General features: G+C 36.6%; 1 long non-coding RNA gene across 1 annotated transcript; it reads right to left on the bottom strand.

Annotated features, from left to right (window-relative positions):
- Positions 1-3,532: 3,532 nt before the first annotated feature.
- LOC107507010 lies at positions 3,533-21,723 on the bottom strand. The gene is made up of 4 exons (XR_001596051.2): positions 21,292-21,723; positions 20,331-20,448; positions 20,074-20,217; positions 3,533-3,676 (listed from the first exon to the last, which is right to left on the bottom strand). It is a non-coding gene; the product is annotated as an uncharacterized LOC107507010 (long non-coding RNA).
- Positions 21,724-22,500: the final 777 nt, after the last annotated feature.

The following is a 22,500-nucleotide window of genomic DNA, read 5'->3' as shown; positions in this document are numbered from 1 at the left end:
TCAATATTTATTGATTAGGGGGATGTCAAAACAGTTAATATAGCACAGCACTTTTTTGAAAATATAAATACATCATCAAATCTACACCCAGAACAGTTCAAAATGAAACTGTGGGATATCAAAGAAAAAGTTCAAATATCAAAAACAATCAGGGAAAATAACATTGTATCTATAAAAGACTACATAGACTTATCACCAGTAGCAAAAGAGACCAAAAAAATCAATGAATATCTTTAGAGTTGAAAGAAAATAGCTATCAACCTAGAATTCTATAACTAAGTAAACTGTCATTCCAAAATGAAAGACCAAGAATTAGAGATCATAATATGCAGAAATCATCACTGAAAGAAATGTTAAGAACTACTAGAAAAAGAAATACAGATAGAACAAGCAAGATGCAAAAAAAGAAACTAAAACCACATAAATTAGTGCTAAAATTTTAAGAGTAACTACTAAAAATTTAGAAATAAATTTTAAAACTTTTAACCCAGTTAAGAATTTAGAAAATGTGTGTGTATATACATATACGTTTGTGTGTGTGTGTGTGTGTGTGTATGTGTGTGTGTGTGTGTGTGTGTGTGTGTGTTTGTGTGTATGCATGCTGTGTATGGTAAAGCTGAGATTTTCAGATAGTCTTCTTAACACAGAGCTTTTTGCCTTCTAGTAAGGATCGCCAAGCCATGTTTTTAAATGTTCTGGTCAGAATCTTTTCTTCAAGTAAGTGACAAGCTAAACTCATTTTTAGGGTCTGGAAGAAAATATGCACACTCATAAAGACAACCTGTAGCCACAAAACATTACTACTGAAAAGACCGGTATGATCTTCTAGAAGTTCTTTCGAAAATCACATATCCTTTGGAGAATCTGAATATTAAATTATGGAACCAGGAAAAAAATAATGTCAATAACCAGAATTAAGCACCTATCCTCTTGAAGCACACTAAGAGCTATAGATGAACACCCAGTTTACAAGCCTACATTGAAAAGATAAATAAAAAGAGTCACTAGAAAAAGTCGTTAAGTGTGTCTAAGGCTGCCTGACCAGGTTGCAGCAGAAGCAGGACACAGAGACAGGGCCTGCCTCCCTCAACCCCTCATTTAGCATTCTGTCCACCAATGCTCATTATACATTTCCCCACACTGTTAGTGGTATTCCCTGAAAGAGCACTTCTAATATAAATGGAAAGACCTGACAAAATACCAGGTGACAGCTCCTTTTATTTCTGCTATCTTCAGAGCTATTTTAAATAAAATTTTTAAGCCAAATGATTAGTTAGCTCAATGAATACAGAAGGTCATCTGGCCCGAATTATGATAAAAGAATCATCATAGTACATGTTATGTTTAGAGGCCTTGGAGGTATATCATGCCTTAAAAATCAGGCATGGGCATAAAGAGAAAACTTGGGAGCAATTAGAGTAAAGTAGGTTGGTCTTTTAAATTATAATCCTTTCTAATAAGGGCTCCCCAGGTGTTAGAAAATCATGTCTCTTAAAAGCACCATGAATGATTAGAAAAAATTACTTTATAAGTATATATCATTATTAATAATTACATGTAGATTTTTAACTGAGTGGAGATGGAAATGATGTTCTACTAATTCAGGTGAAGCTGGTCAAAAGAGTCTTCTAAGATTTTTTAGGGACATAGCTAGAGAGGTGGAAACAAGAAAATCTTTGATTTCAGAAACTGCGTTATGTTTCTTATCCTGCTTAAAAATTAAATTTTCTGTACTTCACTTTCATTATCATTGAGAAATATAATTGTTTGATAAAATGACCCAAACTTTTTATGAGAGCTGAGGTAAACAGGGAAATAATTTTATGTGTTAGCTATCACAGTATCCCACATTTTATGGAGTGTGTTAAAATAGGGAAAGAAATTAACATCTATGTTCCCCATAAATATGAAGGATGCTGTCTTGAGCTACTGCCTATTGGCTATCAACACTGATATCTGGACCTCAAAGCCTGTGCAAAAAAGAGATACTACATTTGGGAACTCTATGATTGACTGCATACAGAGACAAATACAAATTCTAATATTGCTACTCCTAGCCAAATTTCTGAACTTTCTATATGAGAAGAGTGAATCTAAAACATGTAAGGTTGACTCAAATAGTTTCCTTGATAGGGCCTGGGAAAAAATAGAAATAGAAAGTTAACTCTCTCCCACCGGACTGTAGACCCTAGGAGAGTTGGCCCCTTGACTTATTCACAGCCGTGTCCTTTGTGCTTAGCATGAAATCTGAGAAAATATTTATTGAACCAATAAATTAATGTAAAAATTTTCCTGATATACCTGTATTTTTTATTTGAAGTATCAAGTCTCCAGTATCTGGAAGAATTTATTTAAAGCTCTTTTTGTAAAAAGGTAGTCCCTGAGTAAATACAAGAGGAAAAGAGGATTCACATCAAATATGCTCTGAAAATCTGTTCGACATATAGTGACTGTCTACGTAATATAATTTATCTGCGTGATGATGTTTGGTTTCAAAATGTGCATGAGAGTTTTAGGATAACCTGGTTCAATATCTACCTAATCAAGTCACAGAATGAGAGAAGAGCCATGAACACAAAGCAAATCCGACTCAAGGGAAAGTCATGACCATCAACCACCTGTATTTCCCTTCTTGCCCAGCATTACTCTTCCACTTTTCTGACCCTTCACCAGCTCCTGTTACTCTCCCCTGTCATTTACTATCACACGAAAAGTGCCACACCTTGCTTGGTTTTTGGTCTCTGCATTTCTTTTTTCACCTCCCCTAGAACTTTTTGAACTCCACATGTCGGCATGGTTCCTTCCTCCTATTCCAGGGACCTTAGATGCAAGGAATTCTAGGATGCCTCTTCTCAATGGTCTATCTACAAGCCAACAGCAAGTTTTGATTGATTTTAAGACCATACAGTAGTGTTCTCATCTTTGTCTCTTTGGCCTGGGCATGTGCATGAGCACACATGCTAAGACACACACATACATATACAAAATATACATTTTGCATAACCACATAACAAAATCTGAAAACCCATTTCTCTGGTATTGAATATCTAAAGATCTTAAATGATCATTTTTTCATTGCACAGCATTATGATCATTATTATTCATATGGGCAAGACATTGCAAGACAGTAATATACTTTATAATATAGCAAAGATTAATCAGTTCTGAATCGTTTTAGTGGTTGGCGGATTTGAACCAAATGAAAGTTGGCAGTTCCTGCCTGAAGGATGTTTGCCTGGCTAACTACCTAGGCACAGGTGTGGCAACCAAATGTTCATTGGTTCCTGAGGACTGAAGTTTCTTTTCTCAATCGCACTTAAATGGGGTCTTAACTCATGCCTGAAATGAAAATATGAAAATAACCCCTTGTAAAATTAACTTAAGTTCTCATGTCTATCTGTTCATCTATTTCTTACATATCCATGTATGATTTATTGTATGTAAAGGTTTAGAACTGCCTGTCACACACCAAATGCTATGTAAGCGTTCACTATTATAACAAAATAGTGTCATAGGCAAAACTTACAATGTTCTTTGGATAATGTAGCTTTTGCCAAGATCTGGGTTTTCTCTTCCTCTTGTCCACCTATGTATCATCCAGCATTGTCTCTTTTTTTCTTTCCTTGTTACTTGATCTGTGCTAATCTTGTCTTCTGTATCCACAATGAAACGCTAACTGTAAAATCAAAAAGCACATAGCATTCTAGGCAAATACTCAAAATTTAATTACTAGAACTCAAAGATTTTTTAACCTTAATTATAAGAATTTATTCACTGGTTTTCTTTTCACTGTTATCAATGTTATGTAAATTTCTGCTCCCAGAATGAACTCATTTGAGACCTTGCAGCAATGGTTCCCCGAACTTCTCCTGAAGACTTCCTCAACACACTTTTGCAAGCCTGTAGTGAGTTCCCCACTGACAATGGAAGACACTACTCACAGACCTTCGCAGGTTTAAAAAGGAAAGAACTTCCTGGAAAAGTGCTTTTTCTATCTCTCTTACTGTCAAATTATCCAACTCAAAGATATAGTTTGCTATTAGCAAGAGGGGAGAGAGGAGAAAATGTTATTTTAACTGTTACGTATGTGCTATAAATCAAATGACTATTAACTCTTTTGTTGATTTATTTTTGCATCTCAATATAATAATAGCTTCCCAATAAATATTTATTTTATGAATAGAAGTCAGTAAAGCAGATTTCACTCACCAACACACCTAATCTTGTATCATTCCAACACAAATGCTTATTGCATGAACTGCAATTGCTGTATATTACTTACGAAGAGACAAACAAACATCATAAGGTATTCACCACCTGAAACAAATACATCTCTTAATATGTCCCTCATAGGATCAGTTATGGAACTGATTCGGTGCAGAGAGGATAGTCACCCTGGACTCCATTCTAGCATGATTTGAATTTACTGTTAAACATCATTTTACTCACACTTAAATCAAAGCTCCTCCTCCTTCCTCTACCTCCCAGAATGAATGAAGACCTCACCTTGTGGCATTTCATCATCATTTTTAGTTAACTGCTTCTTAGATAGATACTACCAAAAATAAATGATTTCCTTTCTTTAACTAAAACAATAGGCAAAATATGACTTTTGAAATTAGCAAATAAAACTATAATATATTTTCGTTGGAAAGAAAAACCCATAGGATATGATTTCTTAAGACAAAATCTATCCAGAAGAGTTGAAATGGAGAGTTCTGAGGAAATTAAACAATGTAGTAAGTCTAATTTTAGTCCTGCCTTCATTTTCTTCAAATATGAGTTTCTTCTTATTTCTTTGAAACTTAAAAAGGCTAAGCAGATTAAATGATGAGAAGAAATGTGTTCAACCTTGTGTGACATAGACCTCTAAGAAAAGTGGTAGAGTCTGGCTTTTACCTGAAATTCAGAGCTTGGAAACCTTTCAGTCAGAAGTCACAGACCATCAGCCTCGGGGTGAATCTGGCCCAGTGCCACAGGCAAACATGTATATATTAGATACCAACATTTAGACATCTTGGATTTCCTGTGAAAAGTTTAGAATTCTAGTTTCTCAAGAAAAAAAGTGGATTCTGGGTTCCTCTGATCTGGAGGTGTCCCCACTCTAGGTGGGAGATTGAAACCAGGGAAGCCAAGGCATCCCCAGGTATCCTCATTTGTATACATTTCCTTCAAGCGTCTGTGGAAGTAACTATGCTGAGTCTGACTTGTCATTCCTGCCAATCCCGAGACTTGGACCAGGAACAGACTAAAATCCAGATGCAAACAGATATAATTCTGCCATTTTTGAACTTCTGCTTGTTTATTCATTTTACAGTTGGTAGGAGTACCTGACAAATCTCTAATGCCAACAGCTGTTCTTAACATTCATGACCACACTCGTACTTGAACAATATTCTAACTGAAACATGGTTATTGCTTGTTAGAATTTCATCCGTTAGCAAACTCTAAGAGGTTTGTAAGTTCTTTGAGAGCACTGAGATCTTATGCCAGGCCCTCTTACACCATCACAGCCTTCCAGATTAATGAATACTTGAGAGTAAGGAAGGTGGTTTGAGTCTGTGAAGGGAAGAGTCAAAGTTGGAGTAAAACCACTTGTTACCTTCACTTTTGTATATAACTGACATGTCATGGCATTATTTAGGAACATACAAAAGAAGCGCAAAGCATTGAGGTCAGCTCTTAAAATATTTCAATTATATTGCTATTTCACAAAATAGGTTTCAGAGGCCAAGTTACCTCAGTAACTGCCTGCATTCATTTCACAGCCTGCATTACATCAACCATCAATTTATGGAAGAAATATTTAAACAGTAAGAATGAAATGTTTTTTTTTTTCCCATAATTGATTTTCCTTATTCTTTAAGAGGTTAAAATCACTGATACTTTTCATTTAGGGAAACAAAAGAGCCAACTTTCAGTGAGCATAAATGTTTTTAAGAATCAAAGCCCTTTAAATGTAAAACTGAAATTGCTTTAAAGTAATTCATGAAGACAGAAACAAAAATCATAAATAATCAAAATCAAAACCAAATTCATTTGTGAAGCAAAATGCACAGAATCAAATATTTTTCCATAGCAGTGAAATATAATTTTCCTTAGGGAGTTTGGAAAATTTCCTCCAAAGATCTAATTGATAAGCTTTAGAAGAGAAAGACTGTTTTTTGAGGTAGTAAATCGCCTACTGACATATTCTCCACAAAGCTTCAGTGTTTAATACCAAGCTGCTGGGATATGAGTACAAAGACATCAATTATCCCAAAATAGATTGGGGCAGAGTCCAGTTCACTTATTAGTTCTTTAAGCTATGTCCACAGGGGACAGGGAGAAGTAGAAATTTGGCAATCAGCTGGTTAATTTGATCACTGCAGACAACTGCACTGTATAATTTAGATCGGAAACGTACCCTGACCTGGTGTTCCTAATTTGGAACATTCATCAAATTAATCAAATAATCACCAATTCTCAATTTCACTATACACTGTAAACACAGTCCCTGTATCAATGATCAAGTTTTCACTTACAATTCTAAACAAAATGCAAGATTACATTATCTGAGCATCTGCATCATTTAGGTAGTGTCCCGTTTTCTTCACAGCCCAACCAAACTACCTTCATTCTCCCCAAATTATTGGCCTTATCCTACCCTGCCCGCCTAGATGATCTTGCCTCTTGGCATAGGAAGAAAAGGGAAGCCATCAGCTATGGACTCCTTCAGCTCCACCCCCCTTCCCCCACCACCCTCGCTCCAAACACATATGTAAACAGTCTTTGTAGCTTCAACCTCCTTCACTCTTGTCACAACAGGAGAGCTTTCTGAGCTTTCCGTTTTCTTCTCCAGATCTCACCTATACTACTTCTCAGGAACCTTGTTTCATCTTCTTTTTTTTATTATTCTTCCATTATAGTTGACATTTAATATTACTTTATTAACATTGACAAGACTGTGTTCTTGTACTGTGCTTTGTTTACAAAATAGAACTTCTTAAAATGAGAAAATTTACATTTGTTTAAGAAGTGAAATGAGAAAGAAATTTCAGTCATAAGCAAAGCTATATTATTTAAAAAGTAATAAATAAAACAAGGAAAATTAAGTCATAACCTTTACCTGAACCAGTTCCTTCACTTTTTTTGTTAACTTTATTCATCTATAATGGAAGAATAATATAATAAATAATATTTCAGGTATATAGCATAGTGGTTAGACATTTATATAATTTACAAAGTGATCCCCCCAATTAGTCTAGTACCCACCTGACACTGTACATAGTTCTTATAATATTACTGACTATATTTCTTATGCTATACTTTACATTCCTGTGCCTATTTTGTTAACTACCAATTTGTACTTTTTAATCCCTTCACCTTTTTCACCCTGCCCTGCCAATTCCTCTCCCATCTGGCAATTATCAGTTTGGTCTCTATATCTATGAGTCTGTTTCTGTTTTGTTTATTTTGTTCTTTAGATTCCACATGCAATTGAAATCATATGGCATTCGTCTTTCTTTATTTGATTTATTTCACTTAGCAGAATACCCTCTATGTCCATCCATGTTGTCACAAATAGAAAGATTTCATTCTTTTTTATGGCTAAGTAATATTCCATTGTATATATGTAACACCTCTTCTTTATCCAGTTGTCTATTGATGGGCACTCAGGTTGCTTCTATATCCTGGCTATTATAAATAATGCTGGAATAAATACATAGATGCATATGTCTTTTTGAATTAGTGTTTTGGGTTTCTTCAGATAAATACCCAGAAGTGAATTAAGTCAGACAGAGAAAGACAAATATAATTTCACTTAAATGGGAATCTAAAAAATGAAATAAACAAACAAAACAGAAACAAACTAATAGATACAGAGAACATTTTGATGCTTACCAAATGGGAGGAGGTAGGTAAGATGAGTGAAGGGGAGAAGGTATTAAGAGGTACAAATTGGTAGTTACAAAATAGTAATGCAGATGTAAAGTATAGCGTAGGGAATATAGTCAATAATATTATAACTATGTATAACATCAGATGGTACTAGATTTACCAAAGTGATCACTTTGTGAGTTATATAAATATCTAATCACTATGTTGTTTACCTGAAACTAATATAAAATTGCATGTCAACTGTAATTAAAAATAAAAATATTATTTAAAAATTTTTTTAAAAAGAAAAGTTCAGATCTTTTGACCCAATAAATTTCTCTCATAGGAATCAGTTCTACGAAATAGTATGAACCAAGCTTAATTTCAAAGCTATTTGTGGCAGTGTTATTACGGGGGGTGGGGTGGGGAAGAAAAGAAAAATTATTTAACATCAGTCATTAAGAGTAACATTTCTGAAGAATTTTTAATGTTGGGAGAAATATCAAGTGAAACAGTTGCACGAATGAAATTTAAAGCTTTTCTCTAAAGTCTAGTGGATGAGTGTAATACCTGTATCCCATAAAATGAAGTAAAGTTCCCCTGCAAATGACACTATTTAAATGTCATGAGATAATGAGTGTCTGTCTACATCACTGTTTCATCCCTCAACAACTAACACAGTGCACGTGGTAGACAACTAATAAATATTTGTGGAATGAATAAAACGTTCTATCTCAAAAAAAAAAAGTTTTATCTCTGTCTAATTAAATAACTCCATATGGAGAAACACCTGGGGAGCAGTGAGGAACGAAAGGGGTCTAACCAATTAGATCAGCTCAATCCACCCTGGTAATTAAGGCAGGGATAGGTGCTAGAGCCAATCTTTTGTATGTGCAAAAGCAGAGTTTATAATCACTCATTTGGTCTCTTCTCAACTAGGTTAAAATTCATGGAAAATACTGGAATAGTGAAAAATAGAAGTATATTTGGATTTGAGTAGTAAAATTAAAGATGATCGTTTTGGCTTTTTATACCTCTTTTAGTACTTTTTAATTACTGCACCAATTTTCTATTATCTGAAAGAAAGTTAAAAAAATAAAACCCTGCATTGGTTCTACATACCCCAGTAGCTACATGTGCCTTTTCTCTTTACGAGCAAGCCTCTTGAAAGTGTCCTCTACTTACCTGGCCTCCCCTGTTTCACCCTCAATCACCTCTTGACCCATTACTGCACTAAAATTGGTATTGCCATGACCACCAAAGACCTCAGAGTTGTTAAACCCAATGGTCACTTCTCTGCCTTCATCTTGCTGGACATTCTGGTAGCAATTGACACTGTTGAGACCTACACCACCTGCTAGAAGCCCTTTCAATCTTCGGATCCCTGGACAACACTCCTATCTTTTTTCCTTCTCTCAGCTCTCTTCTCCCCTCTCTCACACATTAAATGACGGTCATCCCGGATTCTCTCTTTATCCCTCTTCTCACTATATATGATCTTCACGTGATCTTGGCACATCTTATGTGATAATGACTCTCTAAACTTACTTTTCTAGACCACTCTTAGTTTCAACTGACATATACATCCCACCAAATCATATATATAACCAAATGTATATCCCACAAAAACTTTAAGTTGCCAGGTCTAAAACAGAAAGCTTACAGTAAACAATGTGTTACTGAACATGTTACTTCACCTTCTTTGATCTCTTTCATTCTACCATCTGGCAAATATTAAATGCCTACTGTTTGCCAGACACTGTACAAGGTGCTAAAAATTTTTCAAATGAACAAGGTCAATATAATTCTTGAAAATCCCTGAAAATGCCTACAGTCTACTGAGGAAAACAGACATGAAGCCAAAATCAGCTATTTACAGATATGGTAAGCGACAGGAAGAAAAGATAGAAGGTAGTTCTGTAGCTGCTTGAGGCTAAGAACATAATGATTTTTTAACTGAATTGAACTTGAAAAATGTAAACATTTAATTGAGAAATTAAAGTGTAATCAGGTTACTATATATCTAAATAAATTTGTATTTCAGAAAATAACTCAGGACAAACAACAATTAATAAAATATGCCACATAGAGAAAAGAAAAACAGTTTTCAGTTGAAGGAAATCATGAATATCATTCACTTTTGCCAAGAGTGTCAATCCTTCTGATTGATCATTCTTCTACATTACTACATAAACTCGGCTAAAAGTTTTATTGAAGCCTGAACGTTTTTGTTAACACAGCAATACTCAGGTGCTCTGTTGCTTGGGAGCAGCTTAAGTTCTCTCAGCTCCTTCACTGGTTGAGTTAAACATTAGTGGTATATTTTCCCCCATGACTTTTGACCCTTTAAGCTAATCCAGACACACACACTTGTCCACTTACCTGCCCGGTATCCTACACACAGGTGAGTAATGCTTGGTGTCTCAGTGTTTTAGACCCCCCACAACCTGCCATTCTCTCTCCTGGCCTTTGGCTCTGACTTGCTTCTGGACCATCATGGGGTGTCCCCAACACCTTCACAGCCTCCTCAAAACCCAACCACCAGATTCAAATGTTGCTGAAATATTTTAAAGCAGAGGGTGAAACTTCTGAAGGTTTGCTGGTTTGTGAACAATCAGGGGCTCCTGTCCAAGCTAATAAGCTCAGTATGTCAGAACACAAGACTAATAAGACTGAGGTCACAGAATTTTTCCTAAACAAGTCAGTCAGCTTTGACCTTGCCTAAGGGACTAAACCTTTAAGTTTTTCTATATCTTCTCTTTGATCCCGATTTGAGGGAAATTTACATTGGGAGATATGAAATGTCCTTCCAGGAGCCAGGTGACTAGAGGAAAGGGTGGATTTTTTTTTTTTTTTACTGTGGGATCTTTTAATTGTCAAACCATGGGAATCCATTACTTATTCTTTAAAAAAAAAAATCCACTTTTAAAAATTAAAAATGTGGACTCATAGAAACAGAGACCAAAAGAATGGTTATCAGAAGGGAGAAGGTAGAGGGATGCATGAAAAGGTAAAGGGTAGTAAATAATATTGTGATAAGTTTATATGGTGACAGATGATTACTAGAATTAGTGGGGAGATCATGTTGTAAGATATGAAAATGTCAAATCACTATATTGTATACCTGAAACCAATATACTTAACATAATCTTATATACAACTATACATACATTTAAATAAAAATATAAAATAATAATAAAGTCACAATAACATCATCCTGCATTTTAAACAATTGAAAATAAATAGCCTTTCCTGGCCAACTAATCTAAAAATAAATTTTAAAAATTAAAAATTTTTTTAAAAAGCTCAAAGTGAACTTGCTCACTTCAGTGTCAACATTAGAACTTGGAACCTTGGTGGTCAGGAGTTCTGAGTCAGGCCATTATTGGCCCTGCCTCCCACTCTCTCTATTCCCCACCTCTCATGTTTCTTTCCCTCCCCGGGTTCCCTTTCTGCTTTTGCTCACATGTCTACAGCTCTCCATAATACTGATAAATTCCTAGTGGCTAACACAGTTGTTTTGCACTTAAACTGCTTGTTTTCTTAATAAATTCTGGTCAACTGTTTTGGTCACAAAGCTGACAGTATAAGCATAGGAGAGCAGGGTGGCACAAATCATGAGATCATTAATTCTGGAACATGAAAGATACCAATTGTTCATTCGCTTAATAAACATTTACTAACCTCTCCCGTAGGCGCAATCATAAAGTTTGGGGACCTCTGTTTCATCTCCCTAGATTATATTTTACCGCCCCTTTAACAATATTGATTCATTAATTCAACGATGAATTAAATGTATTAATTTAACAACATTAATTAATTCAACAAGTAAAGGTCCTTTTTTATGGCAAGTACTGAGTTGACACTAGGGATGCAAAGTCAAACAGGACATGGTGCGTGTCAGGGTCAGGTTGTTTGAGGGGAATGGTAGGCCAATTATGTTTCTGGGCATCTATTTGCCTGAGGAGATGTGCACAGTGAATGTGTTTTTCTCTAAAGGAAAGAATGGTAGAACCTAGAAGGCCCCAGAGAGAAAAAATGGGGAGAAAACAGGCAGAGACCATGAAAAGTCAGCATATCAGTCTATCCCCTTCCTCACACAGCCTAAAGCACTGACTGAGATCCACCATAGTGAGGAAGATTATGGAGTGAGAATCTTAACGTTTTCTCATGAGAGTCGCTCATTGGGGGTACCCAAGGCACAATCAGGGCAGCCCAGAGGACAAAGTGCTCATAGAGCTAGAGAGAGCACCATTCCTCCCCCAACTCTGCCACAGACTCTGAGCTTCTTTTAAACCCTAAACATTCAGCAAAGGAACCCTGTGCTAATGAAGTGGTATTGTCACAGAGAGCTATAGCTGGGCCAAAGTCAAGGTGACATGACAGTTTACCAAACTGGGAAAACTCATGAATTTGTTCCCACTCTGGAATCTGGAAAAGATGTTAAAGGTAGTTGGTTTCTAATATTCATGTAAGGGGGCATAAAGGGTCATCATAATTTGGTCCAAAATTTTAATAAGACCTCATTTATACTTGAAGGCTGATAGAGTTTGGGTACCTTTGGGTTATATTTAAACTGTGCTAAAAGCTATCTCCATGTTTCATATCCAGAATATGACCTACTCAACTATAATCTCCTTGAGGACAAGGACTCTATCTCATTTGTTTTTAGATCTATAATTCTCATCCTAACTCTTGTGTTCAACAAACGTTGAATTATCTTAAATAACATCAGGTAGCATTAACTCCATAGAAAAAATGCAGCGTATCCACGTTTAAAAGTTAGCAAATAGCCATTCTTCATATGCAAAAGGATAACCTGTGTCTTAGTTTGGTTACACCTCTACTAATTGAGCTTTATTAGTAAAATTATGAAAATAAGGCAAAGTCAATGGATTTTACAAGCTGATAAGAATATTTACACACACAAAGAAGGACCATATAATAGTAAATAGAATGAGAAAACTCTCTGCTTTAGGAATGAAATCAATAAAGAACCTCTGTCCTAAATGTCAAGGTCCCCCCACTAGTGCTAAACTAACCACTGTTGTCATTCTGCCTTTACCATCATCTTTTTTGGGGGACCAGAGAACCGCAGAGTATCAAGAGTTAAAGGAAAAAGTTGAGATCATCTTATTCAATCTCATTTTACAGTGTCCAAAGTTCTTTAGAGCTTTAAATTCTAGGGCTCCGAAAATTTTTGATTCTCTAAAAAAATTGATTCCTATAAAGGTTTTTGCAGCATTTGCCTGAAAGGAACATTTTAATCAGTTTGGGCTACTATGATAAAATACCATAAACCGGTGTCTTATAGACAACAGAAATTTATTTCTCACAGTTTGAGAGACTAGAAGTCCAAGATCAGGGTGCCAGTGTGGGTTCTGGTATGAACCCTCTTTCAGGTTGCTGGTAGCTGACTTCTCATTGTATCCTCACATGGCAGAAAGAGTGAGAGAACTCTCTGCAGTTCCATTCATGAGGACTCCACCCTCATCCTCTACTTACCCCCCAAAGTCCCCACCTCCTAGTACCCCCACGCTGTTAGTGGATTTCAATATTTGAATTTTGGGGAAACACAAACATTCACTCCATTCCAGGAACTATTTAAATAAAAAGATTCTTGAGCTACTGAAACGCATATCTGAGCAAAATCTTTCAGGTCTCAAAATAATGTTAATTCCATAGTATCATGTAGCAGTAGAATTGCAGAATCAAAAGGTATAAACATTTAAATTTTAGTATAAATTGTCAAGAGCTCTCCAAAAGTGTTATAACAATTTACAAAATGGAAGACAAGCTTTTTTTATCTAACTTCTCCTATATATGACATTAAGTTAATAGCTAGCAAGCAAAATCAAAAGTATCAAATGGTAGAAGTATAAGCAACCCTCCTACTCTTTGTATATCCCCTGTCCTCACCCAAGATATACCCACATATCCAACAAAGACCAGTGCCCTAAATGACTTTTTAGATAAACAATAGAAGGACAGAGGAGAATGCTGAAATTTAGGCTCACTAAAAGCAATCGTAGAGAGTAAAACCTTCGAGATAAACCAAAAACCGTATACATTTTACTATTTATTCTATAAAAATACACATACACACAAAAAATACATAAATAAGAAAGGTCAATGAAGCATAATTTGTAATGCCTCCCAAAAAAGTACCTTCAAATTTTTCACTTAAAGGAAACTGATCAAATGCATTCATGGTAAGGCTCTGCAGCCATCAGAAGGACAGCAGTATAGTAGAAAGATGCCTCTGGTAAATTAAGAAAAACAAGTGACAATTTGAAGGAATAACCCCTTTGCTTACAGGCATGACTGTGCAAGTCTGTTTGTGCATGCACACATGTGGTACAAAGAAAAAGGTCCAAAGTGACACATACCAAATTACTATCAGTGGTGACCTCTTGAAGAGGGTGGCAGGAATGGGGTGGGAGAGTGGTAATGAGGGGCTTTTAAATCGTTACTCTATATACTTATATAAGCTTTGTATATAATTTACTTGTGTAAACACTTTATAGTGAGTATATATTGCTTCTGTAATTTCTCATAAAGTGCCATAGATAAATTACTAAGATGCCTCCCATTCATAAGGAAAGAACTTGCGGGTACCAACAAGGCTCTCCTCTTTCCCAGGAACATGGGCCAGAGGTTTCCACAGTGCTGTCAGGTCGGCTCCATAGTGCTCGGTGATTAAAACGTGCTTCTCAGCTGCCATTGACCATATAATCTAGCTCTCAATGGGTTTCAAATATATCACAGCTTGACTCAATTCCATTTTATAGGATATAATTTCACCCCAAGCCAGGAATCCAGGCTCCCTAGATAATGGATCTTTATGGGGCATCTGCCTCTGGGAACCTGTGCCATGAGCAGACAGAATTAGTGGGAGGTGAGGAAGCATTTTTTAAAGCATATATTGATTTCAAATGGCAAAATATCTTCCTCCCAGAAAACAATCTAAACTATAGCATGGTATACAGCATGGTATCTCTCTCTAAAATGTTCATTCAGAAAACTCTCTCAAGCTGAAAGCCTCACCAAAGCTCTCCAAAGTCTGTGTTTTCCCAGGTCTTCTGGAATGGGATAGCCACATATAGCAGCTCCAAATGAAGAAACCAGCATTGGTCAACTAAGGCAAAGGAACCCAACACACCACAATAAGCTACTGGTGTGTTGTGTTCCCAGGAAGGCAATATAAATTCACTAGCCCTTACTCTCAATTCAGAAATCCAAAAATGCTCTACATGGCTTTCTTATAAATCATTTGCCCCCCAAAACTAACCAGACCTGAATTCAAGTGGTAGAAAACCTGATCTGAACTAACTAAAGCTATTTACAGTTTTTATTTAATATGTTGTAAACATTCAGAATGTTTAAAAATATTAATATGTCCATATTATAAAATGCTAGTCATCTTAACTCCCTGGAGTTGTTATATTAATCCAGAATAGTCCCTGTACTATCTTTCTAAAATAAAAAATTTTTTTAAATGCATTTTAAAACATATCTAGCCCTAAGAATTTTAAATAAGAAATCAGGATATGCATATGCTATGAAAGTTTGAAAGAAACAAGATTCAAGTTCTCCAAATAATTAAGAGCAATGTAGCACTCGAGCATGCACGCGCACACGCACTCACACACACACATACAACACACACACACACACATTATTAAGGTCTAATAAATAATAGCCTTATTACCTAGAGAAACAAAGTGAGTTACTGGGAGTGAAGAGTAGCAAGTGGAACTAGGTCCATGTCAAAACCATTAGTAACAGGAAATGACTCTTTACTGATTTGGTTTTGAGAGCTATTTCCTACACTTACTAAATGATATAACACACAGAGTACATCTATTTATGGTATGGGAAATAAATATGACTTCCTCAAAGGAAACCTTTTCTGATCCTTCTAAATAAACACTATCTTGCATTTTTCCTTGGGAAAAAAATTTTGAGGAGTTACTAACAAAAGCCACTTTCATTGATTCTGTAGGTACATAATCTAGCTAACAGGTGAAAAGGTAGGAAAGGTAAGAAAGATCTGATCTGTGGATTTAACTCCATGAACCCACTGATTTAAGCCTAGGAAGGGCTTATAGAGAATATTAGCTTCACCTAGTCTTTGAAACAATTTATAAAATCACATTTTTTTTTAATAAAACTTCTAGAAGAAAACATAGGGAACATCTTTGTGACTTTGAGTGAAAAAGATTTCTTATACATGACACCTAAGGTATGATCCATAAAAGAAAAAAATGACAGATTCAGACTTTTTCAAAATTAAATGCTTTTGTTCAAAAGTCACCACTAAAAAAATGAAAACATAAACCACAAATGTGGAGAAAATATTTGCAAATAATGTATCTATATATAAATCATACGTATAAATATATATAGTATACATATATATATAAAAGGTTTGTATTCAGAATACATAAAAAACTATTACAATAGCCCAGTAAAAAAAAAAAAATGAACAAAAGGTTTGATTAAGCACTTTACCAGAGAACACATGAGTGGCCAATAAACACATGAAAAAGTGCCCAATATCATGTTACTAGGAGAATGCAAATTAAATGACAATGTAATATCACTACCTACTTACTAGAATAGGTATATAATTAAAAAGACTGACAATACCAAGTGTTGGTGAGAATGTGGAGAAGCTAGAACACTCATACATTGCTGGTAAGAAAGTAAAAAAAGCAACCACTTTAGAAAATTATTTGGTAGGTTTTGTTTGTTTGTTCATTTGTTTGTTTAGGTTAAACATATACTTATCATAAGCCCAGTAATTCTACTTCTAGGTATCCAAGAGAAATAAAAATACATGTGCATACAGCAAGTTGTATTCAAACATTTATAGTATCTTTATTCCTAGTAGGAAAAAAAACCTGAAAATAGACCCGAACTGGAAACAATCCAAGTGAATAAATGAAATGTCGTAATGGAACATCTATGTAATGGAACATTATTCAGCAATAACTTCTACATTCAACAACATGGTTAAATTTCAAAAAACATTTTGCTAAGGAAAAGAAGCCAGACACAAAGACTACATATTATTATTTCATTTTTATGAGATTTCTAGATGAGGCAAAACTTCAGAGAAAGAAATTATATCAGTGATTGCCTAGAGCTAGGGTGCATAGAGGAGTTAACCTCAAAGAGGTACCGAAGGGAATTTTGGGGGGTAATTGAAATATTCTAGAACTGGGTTGTGGTGAAAGTTGCGCAAGTATATAAATTTATTAGGAATCACCAAACTATAAAAGGCCTGCTACTTTGTTCATAGTTAATGCTATCTCTTTTGGGAGGCATATAATCAAGAAGAAACCTCAAGCAATAAAAAATTAGCATTGTTTACGTAAAAAAAAAAAAAAAACTTGAAATAACCTAATGCTCATCAATAGGGCAATGATTAAATAAGATAAAACTCATCCATCCATATTATTAAAGACTATGCAAATGCAGCTGTATAAAAAGAATGAAAAGATCCCCAAGATATAAGTGAAAAAAAGTGAAGTCATAAAATAACAAACAGTATAATTTAAATCTATCACACACACACACACACACACACACACACACACACACACAAACCATGTAAGGTTTACTTGCCCTCAGGGAAAGATTTAGACAATAAGGGTAGAAGGAAACTTTTATTTTTAGTATGCTCTTCTATAATATTTGAATTTTTCCATAAAAAGCATATACTACTTTTATAGTTTAAAAGTACTGTTTAAATGTTCTTAATGGCCCTTGACCAAATATCACTTCTCAGCAGTAACTGCTGCTAGGGAAGCCATATTTTTCATAAAAGGAAACTAAATTACTTAGAAAAAAGCCTAATAGAATTCTCTATCAGCCAGCAGTTTGATGTCTTGGTAGCTTAATAGTAATGATAATAATATTCTTCCTGCACATTGTTTTTAACTAGGATACGCCTATGATGTAATGTTGCCACCACTATTTGGGAGGTGACTCGGAAGCTCAACAGGTCAAGTCACCTATCCAAGGCCACCCAGGTAGACAGAGTGGGAGTGAGTCCTATAACTTAAAATCTGGTATTTTTATTCAGCTGCCTGGCTAATCAAGGGTGATAATAAACATAATGGTGACCCCGAGGCACTGCAGGATCCTAAAGGCCTTATGAATCATCAAAGAAAGATTTAGTTATATTTAGTGCAGTTTGGGTTGTACCCCTACTTTATTGTGATATAATCCCTGGAAAAGTGTTCAGCCGTGTATAACATACACTGTAACCCTTATTAAGAATATTTGAATTATCAGAACGCTCTGGTCAGGCTGAAACATGGAGGACTTATTCTAAGTTGATCCTCTTCTTGTTTTAAGAGTCTTTAATTTCCTCTGAAAGAGAAGATACCTTTCCACCCTGCGTCCCCTGAACCTTCACCTCAGAAAGCCCTCAGTCCTCTTTTCCCCTAAAACCAGATCAGTCCAGCCCTCCCACAGCCTGAGGGCAGAAATGTCAGAAGGAGGTGGCCTGAGAGGCCACCAGCAGGCGCCTCAATGTGCTACAGCCTCCCCTCGCAACTTCTTTCCAATGACTGAGGTGCTGATGACAAACTCCAAGTCACCACGCCCTCACTCTGGCTGGGCATTCCCATAGCCTGTGAATGGGAACACTCACAATGGAAGGGAAGTGGGTGGGTGAACAAAAGCAAGCCTGAGCTAAGGCTGAGGGCCTGCGGCCATATCGCTTTGAGGAAGAGCAAAGGTGGGCCTTTAACCTTGGGAGCAGACGTCATGACAACACAGACAGCCCCAGCTAAAGGAATGGAATTTGGTGCTGATCTGCTCAACTAACATAGGGTAAAACAACCTAAGTTTTAAATGGAGAGATCAGAGATAAAACTCTTAAGATTGGGAATCAGTAGCCTATGCTTGAAACAAAGAGTCAGAATTATGCATAATAAGAGTCCATTTTAGAACCAGACAAATATGAGTTCAAAACCTACCTTGAACTCTAGTTGAATGACTTGGGATAAACTACTTAATTTCTATGCCTCAATTTCCTCATCTACAAAATCAAGGTGGGGATAATACTTACTTTGATAGTGTGATTAAACATTAATCGACATAAAGTACCTACTACCATTCCTGGCACATGAATGCTTGTTAAAAGGTAGGTATTACAATCAAAATCTCATCCTGGTTCTGCCACAAAAATGTGAAAACAAAATAGGTGATTCCTCAAGATCCATTCTAGGTCTAAAACTTTATGATTCTGTTATTAAAATTAACAAGCTGGCAGCATAATTTCATTACTATGACAAATTCATGGGATTCCATAGGTTAGAAATTCTTTGGGGCGCTTTATTCCAGGGCCTATTTCCAAGTCTCCAAGACACTAGTGTTTCTGCTGCCCAAGGAGCACTAGAGCAAACCCCAGATTGCCACATCAGTAAATCATGACCCAGGTGCTAGGCCAGGTGTCCACTGTCGAAGTCATTAACCATAACAAGGAAACGAAAGAAGCACAATTCCTGCTCCTACATTATTTCTTCTTAAAGGGTTTTTTCTGTTTGTTTGTTTGTTTGTTTGTTTGTTTGTTTGTTTTGGCCCTCTATTGATAAAAATAACACATGCTTTTTGTGGGTTGGGAAGTGCAAAAAAAAAACAAAGAAGAAAACTATCAACTATAACCTCACGTGCAGCTGTGAATACTTCCATTTACTTCAGATCTTTTATCTGTACATATTTCTCTTTGTGAGTGAACTCATTACTACATGTTAAACTGCCTGTTTCACTTAACATTTTAACAGCCACAAATCCCCCAGGCCAATGGCTCTCTGTAGAGCTTGAAGCTCATGGCTGTAGGTTCCACACACACATTTATTCACTCCATCTTTTTAAAGCCCTGAGGGGAAAAGAGTTTCGGATAAATCAGTAGTCACCCCCATTAAACTCCTTGAACCCCATGATTTTCAGAGAGTCCAAGATTATTCTTAGGACACAGTTCTCCAACAGCTCTTGATGATCTCCCTGAGGAGGGGGATGTAGAGGGTAGAAGGGCCTAAATCCTCTCTGACCCCTGAAGTTCTGCGTCTGATCATCAGGCAATGGATGAAAAAGTTTGAAGGGTAGAAAGTGGAGGATGAAAAGTTATGTTCATGGAACAAATAGAATAGAAAAGCAAAGATCCTCCCAATACCTGCAGTTAACGTGGTGACCCACCTGAAATAGGACAGGGCCAGAATGTCCAGGTGACAGGCCACACATTTCTCTGAATACCTTATAGAGATGCATCCTCATATGGACCTTTTAGGAACAAACCCCACTCAGTCGAGCTGATCACAGAAGAATGTAGTCGTGAGTTTCCTGTGGATAGTAAAAAAAAGAGGGGTGGGAAGGAAGGAAAAGATATAGCTCATTCCCTTTAAGAACATAACTTCACACTAGATACATCTCTTAATTCAAATATTTAGACTTACCCTTCAACTTCAATTTTCAATTTGTTGTTGATGGCCTTTTGGGTTTCTCTCTTTTCTGAGGCCCAGTGGCAAGCCTCCTCAGGGGTGGCCATCTTGAAGAAAAGTGGTAATAAGGTAACTGTAATGGAGACAGGGGTTTTAGTAGGAGTCTCTCTACTAAGTTAAGGCCCCTCATAACGACTTCTAGAAAGCTGGAGAAGATGCCGAAAACCCCAAAGTAAGAGCTATGGTTAAATAGGCGAGACACCAAAAAACGTGCCCAAAGGTGCTAATAGAATCAAGGTATTTCTTAGCTCTTAGGAGGTTTTGTTGCTGCCGATGTTTCTCCCTCCAACAACCTAAATGTTACCTCTCTTTTAAGGCTTTCTGTTAAGGTTCCTCTAAGCCCCCTCTAATCGCCTTCTCAGAAATCTCTTCCTCCTCTGAATCACTAGTGCTCTTACTATTGGTACTATTTCAAACTGTCACTGCCCTGATATTTGTTGGTTATTATGTCCCTGTCTTTCCCATGGATTATTCTTTAAGAACTTTCTGTTGATTCTGAAAAATCCCCACAGCCCTCAGAGCAGTGCCCGATAACATGAAGCTCAGTATAACTCAGAGCCCCTCGGGGAGCACTGGGCCAGTCCTGACCTCCAGTGACTCTACTGTATCTGTTCGCACCCCTGCCTTTATTTCCTCATTAACTGCTTCCTAATCTCCAGTCTTAATACTTCTCTCCACCCAACTGGGAAATATTTTCCTTTCTAATGCTCAGCTCTCTCAACTGGCAGGGACCCCAAATGATATTTGTTCTGTTTTGTTCTTTCAGTTTTATTTCATGATTTTCTCACTTACAAGGTACAGAACCCTCTGAGGGGATGTGGTCCAGGTGGGTTCAAATGCCTGTTCTTAAAAACATTGCATCTTTCCAGTAACAATACCTGCTGCTAAATCTAGTCTATCATGCAAAACTCCTTACTTTGGGAAATTTTTCTCTCGGGAACGTGACTTCATCAGCAACACCCCAGCCCAGTCCATCAGTTACAGCCTTCGAAGTCTGAGTCTCAACTGCCAAGAGCATTCAAATTCTTTCCCATGGTCCTTCTGGGAATCCAATGGTGAGATGTCAGTTTTTTTGCCCTGAGCATTCTATGGCAGTTAGGAGGGTTTTTCCACCAAGACCACAGGGAGGACCCTTGGCAGGGAAGGGCATACTCCTTAGGCCAATGAATTGGAATATTGGTGCTGACATATTCCAAACCTTTCGACCAAGAAATGGAGAAATTCTTAGAAAATTAAGGTAGATAGGTATTCAGTGGGGGCTCCGAAAGTTATGGGCAACTCTTGACAGAACACTTTTTAAAGAGGTTTGTTTCCTTTAAAATTTGTGGCTTAATAGTAGAGAGGTTTGTTGAGAAGGTGTATTAACCAATTCTTATAAGCATTTTTGGTGACAGTGTCAAACTCTCGCAACATATGTGCATTTGTGGTCACCCACCCCTCACGGATTGCCTTAAATGGCTTGGTTTCTCCCCGATGATGGGCTGTGAGCACTAACAATAACCAGTCTCCCATATTATATTGCTGAATAATTCCTTCCTGGCTGCTTAATAATAATAATATTTCTAAAAGAATCTGTATTGTTCTGTTTGGCTCTTTTGAGATTCCTAGTATCTCATTACGTCAGGGGAGTCTTTGTTTCCTCAAGGTAAAGAAACAAAAAACAGAAACCCACATATTACTGGCCTTTTTATTTAGCTGTCACAATACCAGCAGTACTGAGAGTCACTATGTAGAGAAAACAATAGTAACATGGATCACTTCGCATTAAAATGTGGCACCTAATTATTGTTTTTAGGGGCAGTTAATGAGCGGTACTTGTAGGTGATTAAATACATTTGGGTTTGGAAGACCAATGCAGTGAGAAGCAAGCCACTCTGCTTAGTAACAATGTAGAGAGAGAGCGTTTGAGTACTACATCTGCCTCAAGAGTCCTACCCTACCCCACCCACAGTGCCTTCTCATGGGGTTTAACAAAGGGTTGAAGATGCCTGGGAAGCCACCCAGCCAATAGAAGCCATTCACAAAAGACGTCCTGAGTCTGCTGTGTATCATCACAGATTCAGCTTAGCAGCCAGTGAGAACAAAAAAGACTTAAGTGTATTTACAGCTAGTGAGGCTGAAAAGA

This window comes from Rousettus aegyptiacus, unplaced genomic scaffold (genome assembly GCF_014176215.1).
Source record: "Rousettus aegyptiacus isolate mRouAeg1 unplaced genomic scaffold, mRouAeg1.p scaffold_m13_p_4, whole genome shotgun sequence".
Classification (NCBI taxonomy): domain Eukaryota; kingdom Metazoa; phylum Chordata; class Mammalia; order Chiroptera; family Pteropodidae; genus Rousettus; species Rousettus aegyptiacus.
The sequence above is the reverse complement of the archived record's forward strand: the minus strand, read 5'-3'. Positions and strand labels throughout refer to the sequence as shown.